At 40.3% G+C, this 22920-nt stretch overlaps 1 protein-coding gene across 1 annotated transcript in view; it reads right to left on the bottom strand.

The window, feature by feature from the left end:
- LOC106034905 (uncharacterized) overlaps positions 1-8377 on the bottom strand; it is a 31797-nt gene extending 23420 nt beyond the window's left edge. The window contains exon 1 of the mRNA XM_013179343.3: positions 8283-8377. The gene's annotated coding sequence lies outside the window, so the exon portion shown is untranslated. The remainder of the gene's footprint in view (positions 1-8282) is intronic.
- Positions 8378-22920: the final 14543 nt, after the last annotated feature.

The raw sequence follows: 22920 nt of genomic DNA, 5'->3' as shown, positions 1-22920 counted from the left end.
CAGAAATGCCAAATACCATGCCAGAGGTTCATTTACTGAGCCGATGCACAGTGGGCAAAAGCTCCATGTTCCTGCAATGGTCCTTAGGTCAAAAAAGTTTCCTCAAAAAAAAAAAAAAAAAAAAAAAAACATTATTCAGAGTTACATCATGGAAAATGCGCCTGGTATTTTCTGGGTCTACTCTAGTGAGGAAACAAATCTACAAGAAAATAAGCATAAATCAATGGATAAGACACTGCTGAATGTTGGCTCCCATGGATGAGACACAAACCCTTGATATTGAATGAACTTTAAAGTTCTGTAATGCATTTGCTTTATTGTGTTTTGTTTTCCTAACAAAATGGAGCTGTTTGTCCTGAGAGGGAGCTACAGCAAGCTGACAGACCAACAGCCCTTCTTTGCACACTGGTCTACAGTAAATACTACAGTCAAAATGCTTGCCAAATCTCAGTTGCCAGAGGAAATTGTTGAATTTGCCAGTTTCCCTGTACTCTAAGGTAAAAATACTGTGATCGTTCAAATTACAGGGCAGTAACACCATTTAGCCATATACAACACTGATTTTGAAAAATCATGAATTGTGCTGGATTTATAACATGTAGGATTTAAAGGCAGGCAAGATTGCCAGTGTGCTTGCTATACACTGTCTGGATACCTGGTTCACCTGTGTCACTATTTAGTTAATACCTGAAGATAATTTATCAGGTAAGACTGAGGGCTCAGACAGGAAGTTGATGAGACATTACGGTATGAGGACGCCATTAGTTACCATGTCACATCCTCAGGAAGTGGTTTGGTGGGAATGGCCGCCTTTGCCCCATGGTGGGGGAGCTTTCAATCTGCAGCAGGATGGGCAGAGGAGTCCCACCCTTCAATCAGTACAGATCAAACAGAGCTATTTACCTTTTCAAGTGTTAACATACGTTGGTGGCATAGGCTGGCAATGTTTTTTTCTGCTTAGTTTTGTAGTACACATGTGGGTAATGCCAGATCGAATTCTGGAGCTAAAATCAAACATCTCGCTGATTTGTGCAATGGCATGTCAGCTGCTGGTGTCATATGAGGCAGTAAAAGAAGCTGTGTCTATCAGCGGGGAATTGCAAAATATGTCAGATTCTGGTAGTGCCAAACCAGAGTGCTCCCCTTTACATCTCATTTTGGTCTTTCCTTCTTTAATGGCCAGCAAATTACAGTCAATTAAAGGTGACTGATAGGAACTGCAGGGAATACATTCATAAACAAATATAAAAAATAGCTATATACCTTGTGATCAGGGTATACAAATTACATCATAAGCAGAAAGTAGTTATGGTTGATTGGAGCAATTAAATGTTTTCTTTAAGAAAAGAAAAAACCCTCCAGTGAGAATATTTTAGAAAATGACTTTTTAATCATCTGTAGAACTGCTAAAATGACTGTCTCCTAATAGTTTTAAAGTGTTCCTTAGTTAGAATTAGCCGTAATCCCTTTACAGAACATCCAAATACTACCCCAGGATCATGCTTACATGAAACTTTATTTTTAATCACAAGATCACATCATGCTTTTACATAGCCCAGAGAAGACCAAAGCACCTTTGAGCACCTTTCCCTGGTGTGCAAACAGTCACAAATTTGGGAGCCATTGCACAGGAGAGAACAAGTTCTACAACCAGTCAGGAGGCCATGGCACACAGCAAGATTCACCACTCAAGTAAGAAGCATGAACGCTGATTGAAAAATCAGGTGTTTCCAGTGCTATCAGCTGCATACTAACCAGCATCCTGCCACATTAATCAACTAGCTAATGCCTTCAGTCTTAGCTGGTTCCTCATCTACCATCATCCCTGTGGACACCAATAGTTCTGCATGGGTAAGGACATGTTTTGGGAGGGGGAGAACCATGGCCGCACTGCTGTGGAAGAGCAGTCTCTGCCCAGCAGTGTGGTGAGCTGCACACATGCCACATGGGCAGATGGCAAGGGACAGCTTGGCAGTGCCCATGTGAGCCAACAGAGTTGCTCCTGGGCACAGTACACCCCAGTGCTCCACTTCTGCCTGCCCTCAGATGGGAATGCTGTCTGCCTGCACAGCCTGGGCATGGGCAGAGGCAGAGAGGGACCAGCCCTGCCAGTGGTGCCTACCTGCTCCCAGCACATAGCGAGAAAGAACACCAGATGGAAGCACACAAATAGGAAACTGACTCTTAGAAATGATAGCCTTAAAAATTATTTTCTCTGAACAGAGAGAACACAGGCTTGATATATATGCTCTACCAGTTGTCTAGTTCAACAGTGAGAATGCAGCTTAAGATGTTTTGCAGGTTCAAGCCTTGTCTCAGGGAGACTCAGGATGCTGGAGAAAATAAAGGAAAGGATAAAAATGCTGAAACAAGTCTGCTTTCATCAAAGAAGCCTAGTTTGTTTTTTTGTTGTTGTTGTGTTTTTTTTAAGTCAATGGAAAATTCACAATATTCTTCCTTAATTTTTTCCTCTAACTTTAACTGTACATCCCCTTTGTGTTTCCAAAGAAAGATAATTATTTTTTACTCACCTGCTTAAACTGCTTAAAGAACTACAGATGACTGAAGATATAAAACTGGAAAGGAAATCTGTGTATATGCATGTTACATATAATTGTTATTATTGTTACAGCCTGCCAGGAAAAGATTATTCCTAGCAAAGTTTTGGATTTATTCTCTCTCTTTTTTTTTAATATGTATAACTTTGGAAGCTGTTTAGTAACTAGTGATCAGGTGAAACTCAACTACCTTTGAAATTGACAAGAACTGAATTATGTGCTGGAGAGGAGGAAACTTTAGCAGAAAATGTTTATATTAGTGATTATTTGTTATCTTAGATAATCATCATTTGTTTATATCTTCCAAGAAACTCATTCTGTTGCTCTCAAAAATATATAATGATTTGAAGATAATTTTAGAAGCCAAACCCATCAAAAATTTAAACCTATGATCTAAATTCTTGCAAATAGTGTCACAGATCAGTAAAAGCGGGCTGAAGAGGATACTCTTTTTAATCATCTGACCATAGTACATTTATTCTGTTTTCTTCTTCTCTAGATGTACGACTTAAAATTACTTCTCTTTTACTGTGCATGATATAAAATCAGTCAATAATGTCAATAAAATTTATGCTAAACATAGCTTAAATCTGTCTCTGCTTCCTCCACTACAAAGGATAACAGCAACTGAGGCAATTTCCCCCACGATCCAAATCCCAATTACTGTCCAGTTCCAGGATACCTAGAACAGTTCCGCGCAGTTACCATGTTGTTCTACACAGATACCATAAGATGGACATACTATTAAAATGGACGCATATTTATATGGTCATACAGTTTGGTTCAATTGTGACCTCATCCTTGAATTGTGTACATCATACCAAAATCATACCTCATCCCTGCAATGTAAGTTACTCTGTGATGCCATCATTCTGTGATAGCTCTACTGTGCCCACCAGTGCTACACTGGACAAACTAACAGCTGAGATTGTCCATACCACTCTACAGTTTCATGAACTGCCTCACTGCTATACTTCACTGCAGAAATGTCTACAGCAGAGAGAAAAGTGGATGTTAGGCAGGGGCTAGGCTTGCAGTTTGAGCCCTCAGACATTGTTCTTCAAACCTTTTAGGACTTGTTGACACAAGTGACATTTTGATGTGGGGCACATTAGCCCACCAGTCTGAGCACAAGGCCTTGCTGGACCACGTGGATGTAGTCACTAACACTGTGGGAAAGATTTGTATCCACAAGACTGCAGTACCACCCTCAGAAGGAACGCATTGGGCTAATACTGAGGAATAAGAATCTGGAAGAGTGCCCAGGATCATAAGAAAGAAAAACAAAAAACAAAACAAACAAAAAAAAAAACAAACAAACAAACAAACAAACAAAAACCTTCCACTACAGCTTGTCAATGAATATGGAAAAAAGATGAGTGATGATTAAGAGTTTAAAATAATCTCCTTTCCACCCTTTCACCTGCCTCCAGTCAAATCCTAAAGCCAGCCATGGCCCTGGCTTCCATTATAATAGAATTATTGTTTGTAGAATTTTGACCAATCAGCAGCCAATAGTGAAGAAATGACAAATGTGTGCACACGGGAGGGCCTTTGGGAAGAAAAGAGAAAGGAAAAAAGAAAATTTATTATTACCAGTCTACTGATGAATGCAGGCATTAGAATAGCAGATGTAGAGTATATAAGGGTCTTGAGAGTGAAAAGCTAAGTGTTGCCTCAGAGCACCAGGAAATGGAGCCAGGATTGTGAAACCCATCAAGATGCCTGCGCTGTGCATTCTTTAATATACAATGAAATGCTTTAATAACTAAAACTAAAAGCACTAAAAACAGCAATTGCTTCCTGCAAGAGCCCTTGAAATGAGGTTTACTGTTTGTGTAGTGTAGTTGTCAGTGTAAAGGAGGAAGATGGAGGGAACTGGAATTCTGCTTGCTAGAATTCGCATGTTTGCCACAGCACATGGGACTACTGCTTGGAATACATACACACACACAAAAAAAAAAAAAAAAAAAAAAAAAGAGTAGGAAGGATGCAGCCTTAGCTCCAAGGTAATGGATAATCCAGAAACAGCTGTTTCTCTTCCTCAACCTTTTTTAAACTGCCACAGGAGACCTCTTTCCACTCAGAGCTCAGTTATTCTTCAGCATCGACTTCTCAACACACCACTTTGACTTTCACAAGTAATCTGTTGGACAGGCTAGGAAACCTGTGCTGAATTCCCTTGTCTCCAATGTTTGGCTTCAGTTAGGAGAAGATTTGCCCCAAGACTAAACATGTGTAATATCAAGCATAACCTTTCCTTAGCTTTATTGTACTTGCTCCTAAATCTAAATTATGTATACCTTGTGTGTGTTTATGTGTATCTGAGTGAGAGAGAGAAACTCGAACGGCAATGGAAAATGTGGACTCCATTCACCGTGCATCCACTGTAATATGAACAGACTCAGAGGTGTGGGGGCATACATAGACTTAACCACATCTACTGTAAAGAGGAAAAAAATGCTGAGAAGCATTTTGTCATGTTTTCCATTTGAAATGTGTGAGCTGTGGAAACTCAAAGCTATAACTTTAATGTTTCTTCTGGTAGGCTTTTTCCTGTGCTGTTTGTTTGCTATCATGTGTTGTGGGAACTTGACAAGTTTGTGACATGTTTTTTTCCCCCCTTTCCCCATATCTAGAAGATATGCACACATTTGAGTTATGACTTTCCTACAGGAACTAACAGCTGTATGTGCAAATCATGCATATAAATCAATTATCGAGGCCTATGTACTATAAATGCATCCATTAATTAAGCAATGTCAGATGCTATGAACCATGAAGTTCATTACATCTTTAGCATTCAAACCAAGGATTATTTGAAGAAGCAATACTATGTTTACCTAATAGCTAATGAAATTAAGCCAGGTTGTTGCCAACATTCTTATTTTATGCCTAATTCAGTGTTTAAATGTTTATGAATAAAACAGTAACTGCTGAAAGCAGAAATGTTGAAAAGTAATTACTAGTAAGTTATTACGCACTTGAGGACTCATTATACCAGACTTGGGAGTTTTAAGATCACCAGTGTAACACACTCTCCAAAAACACAGAATTTTTATGGGCTAAAAGCTGGAAAGACATAAATGCTGTTGAATTTGTCCTGGCTGAGTGAAAATTTTGATGATCGTGGTAGCATGATTTATGGGTATAACATTTTCCAGTCATTACGTGGTTACATTTCAACATTGTGACATGATTTGCATATGTGAATATCCCTGCAAATTAACTTCTGATGAGAGCTACATCTGCCTGGATTAAGAAACTCCTATCTTAAAACCAATTCAGCTGCTACCCTGAAGGACCTAGTTGGGAAAAAAAAAAATGCAATGTCATCACGTATATTTTTCCATATATATAGCTTGTGATATATTTAAATATTGCAGGGCAACACTAGTTACCCTGTTAGAGGTTATTCTAACAGTTGTTATTCTACCAACTAAGAGGCACTCAGTGATATCAGCATTCGGATTTTCTCTGCTGCATAGCACTCTGCTTCCCTCTGTTCCATTAACCTTTCTACAGATACAAGTGTCAAAAGTTAGAGTAGGATTAAGCACTGCTGTTCAAAGTCAATCTTGGCCATGTGAACAAATCAAAGCCAGATGAAAACAATGCAAAGGAAAGAAACAAAACAATAAGCCTCCCTAAAAATACCAGATGAGAACAGCAAAGACTTTAAGGCAAACACCACATCCTCCTGCTGGCTCAGCATTTCCCAGAAACAGGCATTTCTGGTACAGGACACATATCCACAGAAAAAATCGTACAGCCCCTACCACAGGCAACTTATATATGGGCTCTGAACGTAATCAGTAGGCACAAGAGTAGAATCAGGCAGGGGAACACATGATGAAGTAACATTTTTTGGCAAACTAACAGTAAATTCGTGTCAGACTCTTGCTGAGAACTTTGCAGACCATGTTGGGGAGTACGGGAGGGGGATTGTTTGTTTTTTTAAGAAGCCTAGTAAAGAGGAATTTCAGGGAAGAACGCAAAGGAGAATCAGGAGGAAGACTTGTGAAAAGAATAGAGAGAGAGAAGCAGCAGCATATTTGAGCATGGGGAAAACAAACAAACAAACTAGTGGGCTTCAAACTCCTGACTAGAAGTTGTATGTGATGGCTGGGAGGGGAGGCAGGAAAAGAGATTGTTGCTTATGGAGTCCAACAGAACTGCTCCATACAAAATATTGGGGAGAGCATGGAAGAGATGTCAAGGCAGCGTGTCTCTTTGGGCAGGCTCTGAGAAACTGTCCCTTTCTGAAAGAGGTAGAGTTGTAAAGGAATGGATGGGACTTCACTGGGAGGATTAGAGGGAGGAATATGTCACCCTGCCCTGGAGGCAAGGAACTCCTGGGAGCGGGAGGTTGTACAGGGAAAATGAAGAGACCTATGTGAGCCCTGAGGAGTTTTGAGCTGATCTTCTGAGTGGATCTGAAACACTTCAGAGATGGCAGAGAAGGACAAAAACTGGTATTTTAGGGTGAAAGAGAACAGGTCTAAAGAAACAAGGAAACTGTGGGAATCAGTCACAAAGCTGAGTTTGTGCTTGAGCTTAAAATATGCATATTAAGTGTAGAGAGCATCAAGGATAGGAGCATTTGTAAAGGTATTTCACACACTGAGAGTGTGAGTAGAGAGCGAGAACCATGAGAGAAAGTAAGAAGCACCAAACTGAGTGGGAAAAAAAAAATATATATATATATATATATATAAAATCAGATTTGCCTGAACTTTTAGGAATAGAAGAAATCAGATATTTTGTTAGGAGCATTTTGATTTTTACCAATATAAATATTCTAAGTTCGGCTCAATAACCACTTCAAATCTTCTATTCCAGAAATTCATTAATATTGCTGCTGCTTGAACACACTGCTTTTGCTAAAAGACATTGCAATTCAGTTGAAATTTTAAAATTGCAATGATTTTATAAACTTGTAATGAAATTCACTATGCATGCAAGTTGAAAGCTTGACACACAAAAGACAATAGCCAAACCCCAAGGAACAACTAGAAACTGTTTCAGAAGCTCACATATACAGTCTTAACTGAGGCTTAAATGTACAGAAACTAAAAATGAGCAGAAATAACCATACCCAATTTTTAAATGCTTTTCATTCCAGTGTTGTAAATTAGAGCTACATTTCAACTAACATTTTAAAATCATTAAGAACAAAGTGTCCTCCCATAAGTCCAATAAGGGGTAGAAAATACCACTGTGCTAAGCAGCACAAAATCAATAGCTAAAGTAGCTTCTCAAAAAAAAAAAAATGTTGGCAAAGGCACAACTATGTCATATTGTTTGAGTTAAACATGTACAAGTAAATGATACCAACCATTCTTAGGCTGAGCAGTGGCTTACTATGAGAGCAGTCTTGATATAAAGTATAGCAGTAAACTGGGAAAGAACAATAGAGTCAACACCATCATATATTTATATATGTTGAACAGACATCTCTCCATGACCATAACACTGGCATATCTCTACAGCTTTCAGACTGGAACAGGGTTGCTCCTGCCAGGCAGGTGTGGAGGTAATAGAGCTTGCTTGCCTATACCCCCATGTGGAAACCTAAATCTACTGCTTGAAATCTCAGACTCTGTAGCTTGTTACTACCTCATATAACAAGTTACTTGATAGGCTACATCCAGCCATCTTCAGTATTGCTGAACACGGTCACATGAAAAGGTTAGTAAGCAGAACACATATATTTACTCTTACCAGCATTCACAGCAAAGGGATCCGTTCCAATGCTGGTAATTCTTAAGTGAATACCACTGGTATGAAATGTGAAAACAGTCTTTGGAAGACAGGAGGGATTCTCTCTCTAAAGTAAAGCTGGTCTCACATGCTAGGGAAGACCTTGTGATCTTTATCTAATACAGGCTTTACTTCCTGAAAGCAGCTCCTTTCAGATAGCAATTTAGAAATGCAGAGTCAGCAGCAATAAGTGAACTCATGACCTAAATGTAGACTTCTTATCATAAAGCATTTGTTTTATTTCATTTTGAAACAATTAGGGGGGAAATCCTTGATATGTCATGTTCCTAAGGAAGTTTCATTTACTAATTGTCTGCAATAAGAAATGTAAGAAATTTCTTCCAGTAAATAGAGTTCAAAGTGGCCATATTCACCCTGGTGTAATTCCCAAATGGTTTTGTGAAGGTCTGAAGAAGCAAAGGAGTAAGTAAACTCATTCTCTGTCAGATTTACAATTGGTTCTTCAAGAATGGCTGTCTTGATTGCTGTCTGTCTCTGTCAGTCCCAGGTGGGTTCACACAGAACTCCTTAAATGATGCCTAGAGCAGGGACACATATTGGCTCTCAAGTTATTGGAAGATGTCTTGATTTTATTTCTTCTGGCACCAGTAGTCACCCTTTGTTGTCCATTTAACATGGAGAAATACAGCATAATATGCCCTCACAAGGGAGGAGTGAAAAGGTACAACATTATCTTAAAGCATCAGGTGCTTGTTATAGGTACCAATTAACAAATCTCGGATGTTAGGATGCTTATTCAAGCCACCTGAGTGTATGCTATTAGACAGAAAATCCCTTGAAAACCACATGTGAGAATGCCAAGGCTTCTGCCTCTCAGATGACCTCAAATAAAATAAAATACTATTTTCCCCTTGTGATGGTTTTACACAGCTGGGCAGGCGAGCTCCACCACAACTGCTGTCTCACTCCCCCTTCTCAAAGGGAAAAGGGGAGAAAATACGATGGAAAGGGGCTCAAGGATTGAGACAAGGACAGGCAGATCACTCAGCAATTATTGTCACGGGAAAAACAGACTCAGAACAGGGAGATTTATGTAATTTATTGCTTAATACTAACAAGCAGTGAGAAACTAAAAAGAAAAAAAAATACTAAAAACACCTTTCCCACCATCCACCCTCTTCCACCTCCTGCCACTGAGCAGTGCAGGGCAAAGGGAATGGGGGCTGCTGTCAATCCCTGACACTTCGTCTCCACCGCTCCTTCTTGGTCACTCTCTGTCCCTGCTCCACATGGGGTCCCTCCCACGGGATGACATCCTTCCCGAATTGATCCTGCAGGGGCTGCCCACAGGCAGCAGCTCTTCAAGAACTGCTCCAATATGAGCTTGTACCACAGGGTCCATCCATCAGGAACAAACTGCTCCAACATGGGTCATCCACGGGCAGCATCTCCCACCAGATCACCTCCTTCTTTGTGGGCTCCTCCATGGGCTGCAGCATGGAGATCTGCTCTGCTGTGGGACCCATGGGCTGCAGGGGGACAGCCTGCTGCACCAGGGGCCTCTCCACAGGCCACAGGGGAACTGCTGCTGTGTGCCTGGAGCATCTCATGCCCTCCTGCTGCACTAACCTTGGTGTCTGCAGGGCTGGTTCTCACTCCTCACTCTCCCAGCTGCTGTTGCACAGGAGGTTTTTTCCCCCCCTTCCTTACATCTGCTCTCACAGAGGTGCAACCAACATCACTCACTGGCTCAGCTCTAGGCAGCAGTGGGTCCCTTTGGAGCCAGCTGAAACTGTCCCTTGTCTGACATGGGGCAGCTGCTGGATTCTTCTCACAGAGGTCACCCCTGCAGCCCCCCGCTACCAAAACCTTGCCACTAAATTCCAATACATCTCTGTGCCCTGATACTTCTAAAATTGGAAAGAATGAAGTATTGGGTCATGTACGCGTTTGCTTTTAGAAAGGTTAATTTGGAATAATTTAATTGTAGGTATTTCTAAGGTTGGTTCACAATACTTAATCTAACAAGCTGTGCTTCAGTTCAATCCTGGCTATGAATACTTGGAAGTGTTTCCTAACAAGTACCGTGTTTTCAAAAGGTGCCAAGGAGTCTGGTTAACTCAGATTTTAAGAACCTTACAGTACTTTAAATAGAGCATCTCAAAGGCCAACCTCAGAAAGTGCCTTCCATGTTTGAAAACATAAAACAGTACTTTGCATACTATATATTTTAGCTCAGCTTTGAACATAGCAAATACCATCCTTAACAAATGGATTCAGTTACAGTTTTGTCACTTGAATGTGTATAGACTAGTTAACTTGGGGTAGTTGCTTCAGAAAAGATAGATACTTCCATGGTTTTCAATTGATAAAATATAGCCCAGGAAAACAAAGTGCCCAGCTGAAGTTAGCTGAAGTAGTCCCTTTGTTTTGTATGGACACTGAGTCAGGCTCTAGGTGCTGTCATTGTTGGATGTTTTCCCAGCAGCCAATGGCAAATATTGATATTTTTGACTCATTCCTCAGAAATAATATACACAGTCCTCTTCCCACTTAGTGTTGTGGTCCAGAATGCTCTAGGATAGAGAATGAATAGTCATCCCACCCTTAGAGGTGCACAGATTAGTAGGACAAGGCAGAAAAAGCCTGCCCTGGCAATGCTTCAATTGTACTTGCACAGTGGATACAGACAGCCCTTTCATTCGTGGGTATGTGCCCGAGGGGCCAGAAAGAGCAATGAAACCAACAACATTATAATGTAAAACCTTCAATAAGCATTATAGATAATCCCAGATGGGTATGTGGATTTACTTTAAAACTAGATACTCTGATTGTTTTTTCAGAATTCAGTTTAAGATCAGAATAAATTTTTTCATTATTTTAAAAAACTTAAGAAACAATTTGATTCATTTCTTCACTGCACTGACTTCCTCTGGGATCACTAGAGAATAAACAAAAATTTGCCTCTTGTTTTCCCAGTTCCTGCTCTGTAAACTCAAGAAGTTTGGACAAGATAGGTAGAATCTTTTTTCCTTTTTTTTTTTTTTCCTTTTTTTTTTTTAAACCAAGAACCCAGGTCTCCAGGGAACTGTCTGTCTGTCTCCTTGTCTCCTTTTTGCATGGAGCTGCTATCATAAATGGCTTTTCTCAGAGCATTACACCAGTAGCCATATCTTGTCTGTCTTAATTACTGAAGAAGTATAACTGCCTTAGTAGCCAGAGTAATTTATAATTAATCCTGAATGAAGTGCAGGGAATTAGATCATTCTCTTGTCATACTCTTTTTGTCCAACTGACTTAGGAGGGAGTGAGGTTTCATTCAAGGGAATATGGTCAAGCATTGTGTTTGAAATAACTTTGACATAACTGTTTTCACGCTTTGCACTCTGCAAACTTCAGCTTGGTCAAAGCCAGCTTTGTGTCAGGTTGCCAAACATTGAAGTCAACATGCTGTGCTTTATCCTGGAACCATGTTGGTGTGGCTGTGGTTATCAGACTTCTGTGTTTGTCTCTGAACGCTCCTAATTAAAGAGAGATCCTGGGAGCTGGAAAAGGAGACGACCTGACATAAAAGTTAATAGTAGAACTGGAAAAAAGGTAAAAGAATACTTTCCCAGTGAAATTTTCCCTTGTTACTGAAAACACGGTCTATAGGAGCAAAATGAAACTTTGGGTTTTCCTGGAGACTTCTGAAGGGCCATCATGTTGTTTTATTTGTGGAATGAGGCCTCAAGGCCAACAGCCAACCTGCTCATGCCTCTCTTGATCTTATTGCTGTTCTAATTATGTTCCTGGTGTTGTAGTCTGGATTGCATAGCATCTTTTTGGTTGGGTCCAGTGTCTGGAATGACGAAGGAAGAATGTGACTCATCTTTCTGTCAAGTTCTGGGGTACACAGGAGCCTGTTTGTTTTTTTCCCATGGAAAATGGAATTCTGTTCAGTGGTATCCTGGAGTAACAGATAAAACATAATTTGTTCCTGGAATACCTACAGTACAGAAGAAGCTCAAACCTAAGCAACGTTAGCATTTCTGAAAACAACAATATAAAATATCTTAACAGAAGTACTTCTTGTACTGTCATGAGCAGCCTCATTAGTTTTTCTTTGATAATTAGCTGTAACTGTGCAAAAATTATTAGCTATATTGAAACAAAGGGACTTTGAAAGAGAACCAGCATGAATACTTACTGTTAGTAAATTAATTTGGAAAAGCCTTGATTAAGCAATATATACCTAATTTCACATAAAAATGCTGATTGTGTTCCCTGAAGATTAACTGTGAATTCCATTAAGATGAAGAAAGTTCTGTCTGAATATCAATTAGAGCTTTGAAAAAGTGTACTTGTATACTGTATGGGAGAAAGTCTGAATTACATACACAGAAGACCAGAAAAGTGTGGCATAAGTGGCTTTACCTTTTCTTTATTTATGTAGGTGTCATCTGTGTAAAGTACAAGGAGCATCTGTGATCCCTCCTTAGGTCTGGATTTACTTCTGGTCTTGGAGCGTCATTTTGTGCTCAGCCACTGAAGCACAGGAGCAGCAGCAGAAAAATCTGCTACCCAAGTCAGCCACACTCATAGCTTGATTTTTCTAAGGTCTTGCACAGTGTGTGGGTGTTTGTATCCCAGATGCTCCAGAATTAGATTCTCCCTTGTGTACGTGTCTTTAATACCTTCATGAGCCACTGAATGTGGGAGCATGGAAGGGTGCATTTTTTGGCACAGGCCACTGGCACTCAAGGCACAGCCCATAGAATGGAGGCTGTAGAAGGCCACCTTCCTAGCAGTGGTCTGCCAGTTCTACAGCTGGGAACTCTACAGCCAGCTCTCAGAACACAACCACAACTGTCATTGCGGGAGCCACCACCACTGCTGTTGATGGCTGAACTACTGCCTTTACTCCCCAAAACAGGGGATGGGCAGTTAATTGCTTCCAAGTCTCCTCAGACACTTCCCATATTGCACTATCATCACCGGCTGTCCCTTGCTCTCCTAGTACCCTGACATTGATTTGGCTGTCTGACTTAATGCCCTTCATGAGGATTCCTTACAACAGACATGAGAAGTGCAAATCAGTGGGGATGCTAGCAGGTTAAAGACATCAGCTGTCTGTGGTACACATTGACAGCAGGGGATATTATCTCTGTGCTTCTTAACCAGGTAAAATAATGAGCAAACTTTACTTCCAATACAATGTTTGGCTGCCTAATAACCGAGGCTATTCAAAAGGCATATATAAGTCCATTTTTAATAAAACAAAATGAAATAAAACAAAATAAGAAAATTGTGGAAAGGACATGATACCTACAACATGTAAGGCAGACTTGCAATTAATTCTCCTTTTTCTTTGCTGGACTTCAAACATACCTCTTAGAACAAATGGGTTGAGGCTTGGGACAGTAATAAGTCTTTGATTTGAATATCATTTTGAAAGAATCACACATCTCTAAAAGATTAGGGAAATATAACTTTTATTTTAATGTGAGTAGTATTTTACCAGACCTTGGCAGGGTATTAGAGAAATTATCATTTTCTCATTAGTCTAACTGCCAACTAGCTCTTACTTTTCTTTTCTTCACAATGGAGGGTGTCTCAGACAAAACACTACTTAATCAAATTAATTAAGAAGGAGTAGATTTCTAAAGAATGAGGTTCAGAAGAAATCGGGCCAAGAACTTAACATGTTCAAGACTACAAATACTTTTTCAAGTTCCACAGACTTCAGTGGTATTTAATTGCTTTCTTGAGTCAGGTCCTAAGAGTGTGGCTTTGGGATTAAAGCAGGGAAAATTTTTGTTAGACAAAAAGGTGCCATTAAATGGATTTATGAATATGTGGAAGTGTTGCTGAGTTTTGTGTCAAAATAATTTCCCTCAAGAATATTCAGCTCTGTCAATGCCTACAATTTTTAATTAAACATTTTTTACAATTCAGGTTGAAACAACTACTGGTTTCAAAATTCCTTTTTGTTATTCTATTGTAAAGTCTAAAATCAAAACCCCATCTGACTTGATATTTTCCAGTCAATTGTCCAAAATAACTGAATTTTGTGCCAACATGATATAACTATTTTTTTAAACTGTCAGAACTCGTAACAAATGCAAAAAAGAAGCAATTGGAATAAAACCTGTCCATGTACAGGACTCAAAATTTGAGGACTATAAAGACGAAATCCTTCGTGGGTATTTTATTTTAACTTAGCTTATTCAATTGTCATACACAGTTATATTAACTTCAGTGAATACAGAATAGCTTAAAAGGTTATCTTAGCATGTATATTGAAAACAACTCTTATTTCTTAAACTACTACATATTCATATGCATCCTATTGTAGAAAGAAATATCTAGTTGTTAGTCATCTGCTTGATATTTCATTATAATATAAAGCTTACTGTAAAAACTCACGCATACACCAAAGGTTGTGTCAGGCTCTTTATAAATCAGGATTGTGAAATATCTCCTCAAGATAAGCTGTCTGCTGGACCTCAGTTTGTTGGAAACGGATCCCATTGCTGCATCCATCACAATACAAAGGACTGGGGTAAAAACTAGATTGAGGTCGTTCAGGTGCCATCTCCAGAAACAGACCTTTATCTCCCCACAGAAAAGCTTTTGAGCATTAGGATTCTAGTAATGATCTAACCCAAAGCTTTGAGCCCAAAGCTTTTGGAGGCACAACAGCAACTGGGCTTCGTAACAGACAGCAACTAACCAAAATTGCAAGTGCAAGAGGTGCCTTCTCATAGAGCTCCTCAGCTGTGAGACCAGGCTTCATGCCACAACATTAATATCCAATGAAGGATGGGTAACCATTCCAGTTTAGTGACAGCACACTTGAAGGAGATGCTGCTGTGCTACCTACTATTTATACTGACACAGAGGAACTTCAGGCTGGATTCAGGGTTGCGGATCTCAGACTGTGTAAAATCTGACATGTGCCATACCAGAATCTTGCCAATCTCCATGTATGTTAAGAGAACCATCCCTCTTTGTCCTCCAGTTACATTTTTCAGGATTGGCATGGTAGTAAACACAAAGGTTTAGCAGAGGAATTTCCTAAGCACATATCTTCCTGTCTCCTCAAGGGAGGGAGGACTTTGTAGACTTCTGGTAAACATCATGCTACTTACTGGAGTTCCCCTCAGACTGATCTTGCTGCCCACACATTCAAGTCCTTGATGGAGAGTCAAGTCCTCACCTCCCAAGTTTAAGTCCTTTAAGGAGAACTAGTTTCATTTGCTCTTACTCAGGCATCTGACACTAGCAACAAAGACAATTTTGTTGTGTGAAGAAACACATCTGTCTGGAATGGTTTCCACCCCTTTTTTGCAAAGAGGTTAGCTGGAGATAACCAAAACTCTTCACCATGTGTATTCTCAGGTGGGACACCAGGGTGGGGGATGAGGCATGAAGGGGAGGAGGTATATCCACAGCTATTAGTCTCTTCCTCAGTCAGATTTCTTGAAGAGACCATTGAAACTAGTGAGAATTAAAGCTTTGTTTCGTTATTCTTTCACACTGCAGTGATTCAGAGTGTGTAATTTGAAAACCTGTCATTCTCTTCTGAAAGGATAGCTATGGTGTATGTGATATTCATGAAAACTACTGGAATCTATGACTTGCTACAAATTCTGAAAGCTCATCTCTCTCTCTCTCCATTTATCAGTTCTCTGCCTCCTTCCCTGCAGCACCATCTTGTTGCAAATCTCTAAAGGGATGCGCCAAATAGGTTGAAATAACTGAAGCATTTCCATAGAGGAAGAAGAGGTACCTCATTCAGAGGTCATGTTTTTAAAGACTTATATGAGAATGTTTTATTCTTTTTTGTTTTCTTTTCTTTTGTTTGTTTGTTTGTTGGTTTTTTAAAGTAAAATGAAAGCAATCCTGAACATTAAGTGGATTTAGCTGAGATGATGAAGGAGAAACAGCCTGGTTAGGATGTTATGTACAACAAACAAATAAAAAAGAAAATGGACAACATTGTTTCTGAAACTGGTTATGCAGAAATGAAAAAGAAAGTCATGTAACTTAGTAAAGAGCAACATACTACAGATTTTTGTTTTAATTGTTCAGAAATGTTCTCCCACTCTCAGACCTTCTGTAAGTTTGAGCCTGAAGCAAATTTTTACAGTAGAGTTATAAACCCCTGAAAACAAAAATTTATAATGGAAACACTGGCACAATCCTAACTAATGGTGTTGTTCTATGGGGTGCCTCTCTAATAAAAAAGTCAGTGAGCCTGTATGCCAGCCAGAACAGCTATCAACACCACCATCACCACCCAACCCCTCACCCCAAAAAAGGAAAAAAAAAAAAGAAAAAAAAAAGAAAAAAAAAAAACGCAACAGAAGTAGATGAAACATCAACAACCCTAGCTTTCTCAGATAAAACAGGTACAGGAAGTCCTACATTGTAAAGGATTACAAACAAATAATTTGTCAGAGCATTGAATAAATAAAGAATAGGAACCATTCTTTGGGAAAACGATGGGTTATTAAGGTATGGAATTTAATATCATTGTCAATCTATAAAACTTTTACAACCTAGTCTTATTTGCACAGAGATTACATCCCCAAAGCTCAGTGCCAAAGACACATGTTAATAAGCTCACAACTTTTAATTAAGCAATATGTATAAGTAGATTCCCATTAAGCTGTGATTTGTGGGCTAGTTCATTACAGTGGGTTCCAGCCACAAGACACATATTCAATACAAATCAAGCAGCCTGCATATTATCCAGCTTAATGTGAGCTTACTCAGGATATTTTATCACCAGTTCAGATTGGCAGTTCAGAGAACTATATTTTTTTTTCTAAGATTGGGGGCAGCAACCAGAACCTTGTAATGATCCCATGTTGTTTTCTTAATGAAACTATCCATCTGAATTGTTTAGTTGCCACTGGTAATTATTCATATAGTTAATCATAGTTCTATTATATACAATATATATATAACACATTTGATCTCATTTGAATTAAATACAAACAAATAAGGCATAAAAGAAGGAAATACAGACTTCAAAGACATGGAACAATAAAAATAATTCACACATTTTACTCCAAAGAGATTGATGACAATGTTTTCCAGATCTCTGAATAACTCTCATTTGAGTCCCTGAATTATGCTAAAATTTCTGCCCTCATTTTGTGACGCAGTGTGTCAAGTAGAATTTTTTCAATCAGCTTTACTCATGAATAAGTGTGGCACACCATTTCACATCTTTCTTAGACAGATTTCCATTGATTGCATCAGCAGTGAGGATTGTATAGCAATCTGATGCTCCATTCTTAAAAATAAGATGGATATTCTGCAATATTTAACTTTTTTTTTTTTTTTTGTCTCCAGGAATTAGAAGATCGTTGTAGTCAAGGAGAAATTACTACAGTCAAATTGCTGGAAAATAATACTTCATCATAACATTTTCTTCTCCTGTTCCTTCCATAATAATGAGTTAGCGTATTAACTTTGCTACATATTTACAGTTATCAAAAGTGACAACTGATGTTTTTAACAACTCCTTCGGTTAGAATCCTTCTATATTTAACTGTAATGAAATATGCATTTTATTTACTGAGTGAACATTTCCACATAACCTCTCTTTAGCCCATATAAAACTACACAAAATCCCTAGGCTCTATTTTTTTTTAATTTATATTTTCTATTTCACTGCTGAAATATTCACTAAGCTTCCAACCTTAGGCTAACATAATGATATTTTCAGAAGCACCCCAGTACCTATTAGGAAAGCAGAATTTGCTATCTGATCCCAGAGCAGTAGTCTATCTCATTTAGTGCCTTATTAAGAGCAGCACCTTAGACAAGAGGTGACAAGAACCTAGGGTGGGAATGTGTTCTAGTAAAGGAGATTCTGGTCTGAAACAGAAAGGACAGAGCTCCTCAGAAGGGGACCTGCACTACAAATCAAGAAGACGAGGAGAAAGATCATAATTAGCAATAGCTCTAAATGTAACAAGAAGAATTTTTTCAGTCAATATGGTAAGCTGCTTGTAGCCAATTAAAAGACAGTAAAGTAGGGACAATGCCATATGTAGATTAGGCTTGTCTCACAAAAAGAGCTTTAAAGCAGTGTTGCATAGTTCATGAATTGATTTTGCTTGAAGGCTGAAGGAAAAGAAACTGCAATAAGCCAGTCTTGTAGTAATAAAAGTGGTACCTCAGAGAACTCCATTAATGGCAAGCGATATGGTCAGATGAGTTTTACATACCTCTTTTTTACTAAAGTTTTGGCCCGCCTTAGCAAATTTCATACGATCACATTGAAGCAAAACTGTAATGAAGATTTTTTTTATTTTTTTTTAAGATTATACTATTTCTGAACTAATTAAAGCAATGCAAACCTAGGAAAAACTACACCTTTACCTTCAGCTTTAATTCACCACTGAATGCCAGCACTTTGCATGTGACAACTCCATGCAATACTGCAGCAATTGGAGCAATGAGGAAACTACCTCAGATGCCAGAAGCTGAAGAGTTAAAGAGTTAGTCTCCTGCAGCATGCAGAGAAAGCAGGGAATCAAGAAAACACCCAGACATATAGCTGTTAAGACAGGAGCAACATTACAGCCATTAAAATCAAATGTCAAAGAAGGAACAATGCCTATTAGCTTTTAGAAAACAAAAACAAACAGTTCAGCTTTATCAAACAAATGGGTTGCACTATCCAATTACTAACTTCTGATAAGCACCGTGTCAATTTTGAAATTGTTCTCATGAGCATTTTGAGAAGAAAAAATAAATATGAGCTATCCACGTAACAAGAATAAAAGAAAGCCAAACTATTACAGTCCAAACCTAATTACCCAGACATATCACTCCCCTTTCAGGAACATTGCAAAACAAGTAAAAACACTGTAACCTCTCTGAATCTGACCTTCTATGAGGCTCCTTTCCTCTCTCATTCAGGTCCCACCTGATCAGAAACCTTGAGAAGTCATAAGGTCAGGTCCTTCACTTGAACCTGTATCATTCGCAGCATCTTTTTGTTTCACCACACCCACAAATATAACAGCTAGGACTGCGTAAGCCCAGCTAAGTGTGCAACAAAGGGCTGCAGTATGGGGAGTGAATGGGACTCCCCATCATCCACTGCATGCAAGCAGGCACAGCTACAAAGATTGACCGGCAAGTATACTAGAAAAAGCCAAAAGCATAACCAATAGCATAGTTGCCTTTTTAGAGTCATTGTGTTCCCCATACATCCTGACACAGCTGAAAGAAGATACATATCACCAGTGATATTAGAGGGAAGACTAATAACTTAGGACTATTTACTAGTTTTAAAATATAGAGCTACTTAATGGCTTCGCTGACAACCCTAGCAGGACTGGGAGTACAAGCCACAATAGTGCTGATCAGGTTCCCTTAGTGGACAGCCATAAGCTCTGATCCATTAAATGGACATTTTGTGTCTTGCCTACCCAGGTGGCTTGGGTAGCTTTGAAGGGTCCTCCATTAGTGACTTAGAAGAGCTTTTGGGGGCAAATCTTCCAAGTTGTCCCCACTAACTGAGCTTTTTTCATACTGTGGCAGTCTTGGTGCACATTCACTGGGTTCCTTAGTTGCAATTAGGCTGGAAGTATATTATAATTTATTTCTGAAAGTTTATTCCAGGAATAAACCTAGCTCACTCCAACACCTAACAGGTCCATAGGACCAGGTTAGAATAGTCTGAAGTAAACTCCCATGATGTGTGGCATGGACACCAGACCTTCAACACCATTTTCCTCTCTGGATCCATTCCTGCTGTACTGTGCTACTGCTAATATAGATCGTACATCATCCCCAGTCATTTAACATCCCTTAAGAACTCCCACCTCAAAGATCTTTCTTTCCGTTCACAACATTTCAGTCAAATAAGAAACATAGGACTTCCAAATTAGCATTCTTAACACACAGAGAGACACACACAAAGCAGAAATCCATTTCAATTGCAGCTGTGCTGGATAAAGGAATAACAGCATCACCCTCAACAGTCCTCACTACCCTTCTCTCAAAGATTAATGCACTCAGATCTGCTGTTGGAGCTGCTCATGTGACTGTTCTCTCACCTGTCTTAGTTAAAATGGCTCTGCAAATCTTGAATGGTGTAACACAAGGTGTTTGCTCATCCTGAAACGGGTGAGGGAGAGTTCCCATGGGTGCAACTTCTGTGAGAAAAAGCAGTTGCAGATGATGTCTTTGGGTGGCACAGCTGTGCTCAGAGGAGATCTTGTGTCCACAGCAATAGTAAGGGCAGAAAAGGAAGGCTAAATATTAGAAATCTAAATGCAACAGCTCTAAATCTTATTTTATTAATATTTTAACCATTTTCTTTTTGGACCACATTGTGCCTGTAGTAGCCCTTTTGCATTCTCCGTAAAATCTCTCTGGCTGTCAGAGGAGTACAGTCAAGCCCTCCGCTTTTAAGTACAGCCCCAGACTAGGTAAAAACATCATGTTCCTGATTACAGAATCACACAGAATCACAGAATGTTAGGGATTGGAAGGGATCTTGAAAGATCACCTAGTCCAATCCCCATGCTGGAGCAGGAACACCTAGATCACGTCACACAGGAATGTGTCCAGGTGAGTTTTGAAAGTCTCCAGAGAAGGAGACTCTACAACCCCACTGGGCAGCCTGTTCCAGTGTTCTGTCACCCTCACTGTGAAAAAGTTTTGTCTCATATTTAAGCAGAACCTCCTATGTTCCAGTTTGCACCCATTGCCCCTTGTCCTATCATTAGATGTCACTGAGAAGAGCCTTGCTCCGTCCTCCTGACACTCACCCTTTCCATATTTACAAACATTAATAAGGTCACCCCTCAGTCTCCTCTTCTCCAAGCTAAAGAGACCCAGCTCCCTCAGCCTTTCCTCATAAGGGAGATGCTCCACTTCTTTAATCATCCTCATGGCTCTGCACTGGACTCTCTCAAGCGGTTCCCTGTCCTTCTTGAATTGAAGGGCCCAGAATGGGATGCAATATTCTAGATGTGATCTCACCAGGGCAGAGCAAAGGGGGAGGAGAACCTCGCTCGACCTACTAACCACAGCCCTGCTAATACACCCCAGGATGCCATTGGCCTTCTTGGCCACAAGGGCACAGTGCTGGCTCATGACCATTGCACTGTCCATCAGGACCCCCTGGTCCCTTTCCCCTTCGCTGCTCTCCAGCAGGGCAGTCCCCAAATTATACTGGTGTCTGGGGTTGTTCTTGCCCAGATGCAGGACTCTACACTTGCCCTCATTATATTTCATTAAACTTCTCCCCACCCAATTCTCCAACCTGTCTAGGTCCCACTGGATGGCAGCACAGCCTTCCGGCGTGTCAGCCACTCCTCATAGTTTAGTGTCATCAGCAAACCTGCTGATGGTGCACTCCATTCCCTCATCGAAGTCATCGATGAATATATTGAACAACACTGGTCCCAGTACCAATCCTTGAGGGACTCCACTAGATACAGGACTCCAACTTGACTCCGTCCCATTCCATCCTATGGGAATCTGTGTCAAAGGCTTTACTGAAATCAAGATACACCACGCCCACTGCCTTTCCATCATCTATCCACCCGGTTATATCCTCATAAAAGGCTATCAGGTTGTTCAAGCATGATTTCCCCTTGATGAAGCCATGTTGACTGCCCCTAATGACCCTTTTACCCTTGATACGCCTAGACACAATGCCAAGGATAAGTTGTCCCATCACCTTACCTCTTGTCAAGGCGATTGGCTCTGGGACAGACGCGTTTTGCAGCGGAGCAGGGGATCGAGGCAGGCAGGGTTTTTTTCCGCCATTGAGGCCACTCAAGGCAGCCAAGGGAGGCACCAGGGCCCGGCAGCCCTCGTGAGGAAGGCTGATGAGGCATGGGTGGAGCCAGCAGCGCCCCCTCCCAGGCTGTATAAAGACAGCCACTGGGGAGCTCGAGCGACCCAGAATGCAGCGACCATGACGTGGCACATCACTCAGCGCTGCAGTTTGCACAGGCAGGGTGAGCAGGGGGGTCTGTCAGTCTTACATCAGTGCCTGGTAAAATTATGGAGGAGATTATCCTTGATGTCATTGAAGTGCACCTGGGGGACAATGCAGTCATTGGTCCCAGCCAGCATGGGTTCAGGAGGGGTAGGTCCTGTTTGACTAACTTGATTTCTTTTTGTGATAGGATCACCCATCTAGTCAATCAAGGGAAACCAGCTGATGTGATCTTTTCGGATTTCAGTAAATCTATTGACACAGATTCCCATAGGATGGAATGCTACAAAAATACAAATACAATACAAAAAGCCCAGCATACAGAAAAAAAAAAAAATATCATATGATGGGTGAGCAATTGGCTGACAGGTAGGGCTCAAAGGGTTGTGGTAAATGGGGCCACATCAGGCTGGTGGATGGTCACCAGTGGGGTCCCCCAAGGCTCCATTTTAGGGCCAGTCCTCTTCAATGTCTTTATAAATGATTTGGATGTAGGACTAGAAGGTGTTTTGAGCAAATTTGCTGACGACACCAAACTTGGAGGAGTTGTAGACTGTTGAGGGTGGAAAGGTCTTGCAGAGAGATCTGGACAGAATGGAGAGCTGGGCAATCACCAACTGCATGAAGCTGAACAAGAGCAAGTGCCGGGTCCTGCACCTGGGATGGGGC

The sequence above is a fragment of the Anser cygnoides genome, chromosome 2, assembly GCF_040182565.1.
Source record: "Anser cygnoides isolate HZ-2024a breed goose chromosome 2, Taihu_goose_T2T_genome, whole genome shotgun sequence".
Classification (NCBI taxonomy): Eukaryota; Metazoa; Chordata; class Aves; order Anseriformes; family Anatidae; genus Anser; species Anser cygnoides.
This window is presented reverse-complemented; position numbering and strand designations above follow the sequence as displayed.